We start from the raw sequence: 7,500 nt of genomic DNA, 5'->3' as shown, positions 1-7,500 counted from the left end.
TCTCTCTGTCTGCCTCTCTCTCTCTCTCCCTCTCTCTCTCTCGCTGACATTCTTTGCCTTTCTCCGCTTTCTCTCTTTTGCTCTCCTTCTCCCCTCCCCTCTTTTCCCTCATGCTCTCCCCTCCCTTTCTTCTCCTTTAACTTCTCCCATCCCTTCCCCTTCCCCACTCTCTCTTTCTCTATCTCTCTCTTTCTCTATCTCTCTCTTTCTCTATCTCTCTCTTTCTCTATCTCTCTCTTCCTCTCTACCTCTGTCTATCTCTGTCTATCTCTATCTCTGTCTATCTCTATCTCTGTCTATCTCGATCTCTGTCTATCTCGATCTCTGTCTATCTCTATCTCTATCTCTCTCTATCTCTATCTCTCTATCTCTCTCTCTCTCCCTCCCCTTCCTTCCCCGCCCACCGAGTCTGATGGCGATGCCTCGGGAAGGATCTCGCGGTAATCTCCTATTTTCCTTCTTTCTGGCCCTCGTCTCGTCTCCTTCTCCTTCCCCATCTCCATCACCATACGTCCTTCCAGCTCTCACCTCTCTTCTCTCTTTCTATTTCTCTTTCTTTTTCTTTATTTCTTTTATCTCTCTCTCTACCTCTCTCTACTCTCACTCTCACTCTTTCTCTCTCCTTTTCCTTCTCTCTCTCTCTCTCTCTCTCTCTCTCTCTCTCTCTCTCTCTCTCTCTCTTCTCTCTCTCTCTCTCTCTTCTTCTTCTTCTCTCTCTCTCTCTCTCTCGCATTCCAATCTTTTATTTCATGTTTACGTTCTCCTCTTTATCGACCTCCCCCTCTGTTCCCTCGCCATAAAACCGAATCTTCCGCAAGCCTCCTCCTCTTCTCTGCCTTCCCTATAACCCCCTTTCATCCTTGCCCTTCCTATCTCCTCCTCCCCTCTCATCGCCCTATTCGCCATCCTCCTCATTCGCTCCTTATCGCCTCATCATTCCTCACACTTCCAACCCACCTTCGCCGCCCCACCCTCGCTATCACACTACCATCTCTCTTGCACCCTCAGCGCACACCCTTTCCAAGGTGCTTTCCCTGCCCGTAAAAGAGGGAGAGGGAGAGGGAGAGGGAGAGGGAGAGGGAAATGAGAGGAGATGAGAGGAGGGGAAAGAGGAGAGGAGAGGAGAGGGGTGGGGTGAGGTTAGGAGGGGAGGGAGAGGAAAATGGAGAGGGAGAGGGAGAGGGAGAGGGGAAGGGGAGTGGGAGAGAGACAGACGAAAACGAAAACAGGACAACTCACAGCGCAGCACAAAACGACAAAAATACCCCCCATCCCCCCCCCACCCACCCACCCACCCTTTCTGCGAACTCATCACTTCTTTCTTTTATAATCAACGAAAAGAAGCAAATAAATACCTTTCATCAATGATAATCTTCCACATTCTTTTTTTTCTCCCTTCCGCAAGAACCCGTGCGATACCAACAAGGCCTTCCGTAACAACTATGTCTATCGAGTCTATTTCCATCCGCATGTCCACGTACATCGACTATGACATTCATATCCATATTTCTTCTATTCTCTGCCTCTGCCATTGTCACATACAAATGCAGATGTATATTTACATGTATTTCTATGTAGGTTTAGGTGTGTGTTTGTGTAGGGGGGGGGGGAGATGGAGGGAGAGGGAGGGAGAGGGAGGGAGAGGGAGGAGAGGGAGGGAGAGGGAGGGAGAGGGAGAGGGAGGAGGGAGAGGGAGAGGGAGAGGGAGAGGGAGAGGGAGAGGGAGAGGGAGAGGGAGAGGGAGAGGGAGAGGGAGAGGAGAGAGAGAGAGAGAGAGAGAGAGAGAGAGAGAGAGAGAGAGAGAGAGAGAGAGAGAGAGAGAGAGGGAGAGAGTGTGTGTGTGTGTGTGTGTGTGTGTGTGTGTGTGTGTGTGTGTGTGTGTGTGTGTGTGTATGTGTGTGTGTGTGCGTGTGCGTGTGCGTGTGCGTGTGCGTGTGCGTGTGCGTGTGCGTGTGTGTGTGTGTGTGTAAGTGGATGTAGAGTGGGAAGGGGGGGGGAGGTGCCAAGAAATACAGGTCATTCTCACGTTTTCAAATAATGAGAATCCAGATTTTGAAAAGCCCGCCTTTAGCGTTCAGAGGCTCTTCCCTCCCCCTCCCCTCCCCTCCCCTCCACTTTCTTCCTACCCCGTCCCTTTTCCCCCTCCCCCTCCCCCTCCACCTCCCCCTTCCCTCCTACCCCGTCCCTTCCCCCCCCCCCCACGGAAGCTTCCGGCCGCACTGAGCATCCCGAAATATGAACGAGGGTTACGGAATATGTAAACAGAAGATCATCCCTTAAAATGGACAATTTGCATAAACTATGAGCGACGCGGCGGCCTACGAGCGGGCACGATCCGAGGGGAGAGGAGGGGCTGGCTCTAACCTGATCATAACCCATAATGATGATCCATGGCGCTCCTTTCCCCTTTCTCCTCTCTCTCTCTCTCTCTCTCTCCACCCTCTCCTCCCTCCCCTCTCTCTCTCTCTCTCCCATCTCCCATCTCTCCTCTCTCCCATCTCTCCTCTCTCCCCTCTCTCCTCCCTCCCTCTCTCCTCTCTCCCCTCGGCCCGCGATACCCCAAATGAGCCTTGATCTGCCCATTCCCCTCGCCCATGCTCCCCCTAAATCATCTCTATTTTGCCCTACCCTCCTCTGCCCTCCCTGTCGCGCGCCCATACAAGCCCTCTACGTGGCTGTCGCTGTCACTCACACTCGCAGGACTCACATGGCAGCTGTCACTCACAAACGGAAGGACTATTGTGAGGCGGAGTGAGGGCGGGATGGGGCCTCGTGCTCGGCCTGCGTCGACAGGTGAGGGCAGGGCGGCAGGGGGAGGAGGGCAGGGCGGCAGGGGGGGGGGGAGGGCGGCAGGGGAGGGGAGGACAGGGCGGCAGGGGGAGGACAGGGGCGGCAGGGGGAGGAGGGCAGGGCGGCAGGGGGTGGAGGGCAGGGCGGCAGGGGAGGTCAGGGCGGCAGGGGGGAGGGCAGGGCGACAGGGGAGGAGGGGCAGGGCGGCAGGGAAGGGGAGGGCAGGGCGGCAGGGGGAGGAGGTCAGGGCGGCAGGGAGGGAGGACAGGGCGGCAGGGGGAGGAGGGCAGGGCGGCAGGGGAGGAGGGCAGGGTGGCAGGGGGAGGAGGGTCAGGGCGGCAGGGGAGGAGGGCAGGCGGCAGGGAAGGGAGGGCGGCAGGGGAAGGGAGGGCAGGGCGGCAGGGGAGGGAGGGCAGGGCGGCAGGGGAGGGGAGGGCAGGGCGGCAGGGGGGGGAGGGACAGAGGTAAAGCTTCAGATATAAATGGAAAAAAAAGGAGGACGATGAGGGTTGGCGACAGTGAGCAGTGTAATGACACGGGAAAGGCTAGATCAGTAGCAACCTGAGCTGGTATCATGGTGACTGTTTTGATACTTGTTCAATGAAAACGTAACCATTAAAATCATTATTTTCCATCCTTTTTGAAAGTTGGAAAGAGCAAATGATCGACCAACTTTTGTGACGTCATCAAAATAACCCCACGTGCTTTTTTTTTCCAAAAATAGAATCAGACGCCGCAACACCTCCTCGAGTTGCTACTGATCTAGCCTTTCCCGTAATGACACGGACGTTCTGAAGGACGACGCAGCCGGAGCACCGCCGGGCCGCTGGTGTGACGGCGGAGCGAGGCGAGGGGAGAGGAGAGGGAGCCGGAGAGGGGAGAGGAAAGGGGAGAGGAGAGGGGACGGCGAGAGAAAAGGGTCATCTGGACACAATGGTGAGACAGTGCGAGCCAGAAGGAGCCACCTGGAAGTGATGGAGAGAGAGGGAGAGCGCCAGCTGGAAGTGACGTGCGCTGATGGAAGACCAAACCCTTTCCTCCATCAGCCTTTTCCCTGCCATTACGCGCGCGCGCACCGCCTCTCAACGACCACTCGCGGCTCCCGCTCCCCCTCCGCCTTGAGGAAGGAAACGCCACCCGCGGATTTACATGCGGCGATTCCACAACACAAATCCAAAAACAAAAACAACCCCATCGCAAGGAGGCGACGAGGAGGACGTTCGGGCCGTTCGGGTGCCGGGTCCGCCGCTTCAGACGGAGGCTCCGAGGCCGTCAATCCGAGGCGGCCGACGACGCCCCATAACCAGCGGACAAACACGTAACTCATCATCGCAAACAAGGATGACGTCCACTTGTGGCCCGTTTCCCTCTCCTTGGCCGCGTCGCTCTCCCCTCCTCCGCTCCCCTCACTCTCTTCTTCCTCTGTCCCCTCTCCCCACGCTACCTCCTTCCCCCTTCCCCTCGCTCTCTCCTCCCCCTTCCCTCGCTCTCCTCCCCCCTCTCCTCCCGCTCCCTCCTCCCCTTCTCCCCTCACTGTCCTTCTCTTCTTTCTCCTTGCCCCTTCCCCTTCCCCTTCCTCTCTCTCCTCGCTTCCTCCTTGCCCTCTCCTCTCCCTCCCCCCTTCGACTTTGCCTTCCATCCCTTCCAAGCCTCCCCCTGTACCCACGATCATCCCAACAGAGAACAAAAACACCAAACAACAAAAACAAAACAAAAAAGACGAAGACAAAAACCAAAAAAAAAAACAGAAAGACGAAGCAGAAGAAATAAAAAAAATCTCAAAAAAGAAAAGCTAGAAAGGAAAGGAAAAGCCGAAGAGAAGAAAACGGACTCACTTGACGCAACAAAAGAAAGCGATACGATCTTGACCTTCTGTCGTTTCCGGTACATTTGTTCGAGTGCACAATACGCTCACTTAACACACTGAGCTTCTTGAACACTTAACCGGGCCGCTCTTCCCACGCGCGTTTCTGAGGCTTCCGAATGTTCTTTTTAAATCTTAATCTACAGAAAAAAAAAAAAAATAAAAAGAGAAAAGAAAAATAGTTAACCATTTAATCTTAATCTATGGAAAAAAAGATTTAAAAAAAGAGAAAAGAAAAATAGTTAACCATACTTTTGAGTATGATATACTATATCATTGGCAATCTTGACGGTCTTTAATATCCCAATTTCAACCTAACCGACTGCAAGATCACCCAACCCATTTCTGCAACAACAGACCCACCAGAACCGGGAATGAAGAGCCTTGTACAAACACCAAATTCAACCTCCGAAAACCGCCTCCATGGCACCCCCACCCCCCCCAGCCGACCCATTCCAGCCCCCAAACAACCTCTCTCAATCTGGCCAGCAACAACCCTCACAATTTCGGTCAGTCGCCGAGCAGAAATTCCTCGGCCGGCGGAGGAAGACGACCGAGAGCCGCCTTCAAGAGAGCAATGGCGGTGGGCTGAGACGTGGGCTGAGGTGGGCCGGTAAGTGGTGGTGGTGGGCCAGGAGGTGCCGACCCGGGCGAGTCATGGCCCAGGAGACGGGGCGTCAGGAGGAGGTGGGTCAGGAGGCTTTGGGCCAGGAGGAGGTGGGCCAGGAAGCGGTGGGCCAGGGCTAAATGGACCTGGAGTCGAGGGAGAAGCGTGCCAGGGGGTGGGTGCCAAGAGGGCGGGCCTGTCTGAGAGGGCCAAGGGGTTGGTGGGGAGCTAGGGGGTGGGCGGGTGGGCGGGGAGAGGGAAGTCAAGAGGACAAAACAAAGATGCCGAATTGTGTAATCCAATAAGTATGTCAACTCCGACACGCGAGGAAGTGAAAACCGAATTCCACCGAATTCTGCCCAGGCCGGGGAAGGATATCCCGGCCTCGGAGATGGTGGCACCATTAAACAAAGAGATTTTCATCTTTTCTTCTCTTTCCTTTGCCTTAACCATCAAAGAATGTAAAAAAAAAAAAAAAAAAAAAAAAAAAAAAAAAAAAAAAATAGCACGGAGGTTAAAAAGGTTGTAACTCACCCCCTCACCCCCCCCCACAACCCCCACCCCCTCCTATGCCTGTCTTAAACACAGGGGGTCACCTGCAATTACTTGATCAGGGGCGAGGGAGAGATACTCTATTGGATCATATTCTTTATTACATCACTTTTTTCTTCATATTCTCTTTCTCTCGCCCTATTTTCTACTTCTCCCCTCCTTCGTCCATTATCCTCCTCTCTCTTTCTTTCTTTCTGCCTGTCTGTCTATCTCTTTGACTGTTTGCCTGTCTATTTGTCTGTATGTCTGTCTACCTCTTTATATCCCTGCCTGCCTCCCTGCTTGACTGTCTCTCTATATGCATATCTGTATGCTTGTCTGCCTACGTGTCTATCTGTCTGTCAATTTGTCTGTTTACCTGTGTCTGTCTATCTACATAAAGAGAGGTAAACAGACGGATACAAATGTGTATTCATTTGACTAGATTTGCATCCCTTTATCTCCCTCCGTTTACATCTACTTATCTACGCGTCTTCCTCTCCTTCCCTCTCTTTCCTTCCTTTTATCCCACTCCCTTGATGCTCTCCTCCTCCCCTCACCACCTTCCCCGGCAGCCTCTATTCCCCTCTCCGTCCATCTGAACTACTTTCCACCTCCGTGCCTTTCGCGCTGACCCTTACACTATTCCATTATATTTCCAGTTTCTTACAGCGCTCCCCTTATCCGCCCGCTCCCTTTCGCCTCGGCTCCCACCCCCTTTTTTTTATAATTCCTCCTCTTTCTGTACTTCCCTCTTCGCGCCCCCGGCCTTTCCCCTCTCTGCCTCCCTCTGTGTCTACGATAATCCAGAAGGGTGAAGGAGGCCGCCTCACGCCTCACGCCCTCGGCCCTCACGCCTTATGCCTCTTGCACCTCATCGTCCTTATCCCCGCTAGAGCATTTTTAGCAACTTCGTCCACAGTCTTATGCCTCATACTCAGCGTGAGTATCGTGAGGCAACGTGAGTGTGAGTGGGTCGCTGGCGGGTGCGTCTGAGTACCCTGAGTACTGCGTGTACCTGTGTATTGAATTTGCGCTGGTCCGATCCCGTCCTTTCTGTTATGTCCCTATATACATACCTCTGCATAACCCGCGTCCGCCACTCGAGCGCACTCTCATGTATATTTAAGTGTATGCCCGCGTCCGTACGAGTCCCCGTGTATAACTATGCGTCCACCTATATGTGTACTTAACCCACCTACGTCGACTGCGTGTGGCCGAGCGTTCCGAGCCGCTGTTCCCCTCAGCGGCTTCGTGTTTAGTCAGCGTCGGCGACTCCGCTTTTAACTGCACATATTCACGCAAGTCGGATCTTGATCGATACACAAACCACCTAATTGGTTAAGGTGAAGCCGAGCCAGGTATGGACCGCCGCGATGCCAGTCACAGCGCGCGTCGCCAATGCCTCGTGGTGCCTCGAGACTTCGTCGGGCTTGTCTTCTCTCTTTTCTGATTTTCTCTTCCTTTCTTCACTTTCCATTAATTTTCCTTCTTCTCCTCTTCCTCCTCCTCCTGATTTCGGTGAACACGCCATTCCCAATTTTATAAGCTCTTCTCTTTTTTTATTCCCCTCCGTGTCCACCGAGTTGACGTTCCTTTACATTCCCTTCGAGTTGAACGTGGCAACGCGTCCCTGCCCTACAAAAAAAACTGTGTCCGTAAGAGTGAATACGAGATGAGAATAGGCCATGTATATGTATGTCCGAGG

The 7,500-nt window shown here is 53.6% G+C and overlaps 1 protein-coding gene across 2 annotated transcripts in view; it reads right to left on the bottom strand.

The window, feature by feature from the left end:
• Positions 1-7,500, bottom strand: part of LOC113829829 (protein sax-3) — a 354,133-nt gene that overhangs the window by 306,346 nt on the left and 40,287 nt on the right. The window lies entirely within an intron of this gene.

The sequence above is a fragment of the Penaeus vannamei genome, chromosome 1 (genome assembly GCF_042767895.1).
Source record: "Penaeus vannamei isolate JL-2024 chromosome 1, ASM4276789v1, whole genome shotgun sequence".
Taxonomy (NCBI): Eukaryota; Metazoa; Arthropoda; class Malacostraca; order Decapoda; family Penaeidae; genus Penaeus; species Penaeus vannamei.
This window is presented reverse-complemented; position numbering and strand designations above follow the sequence as displayed.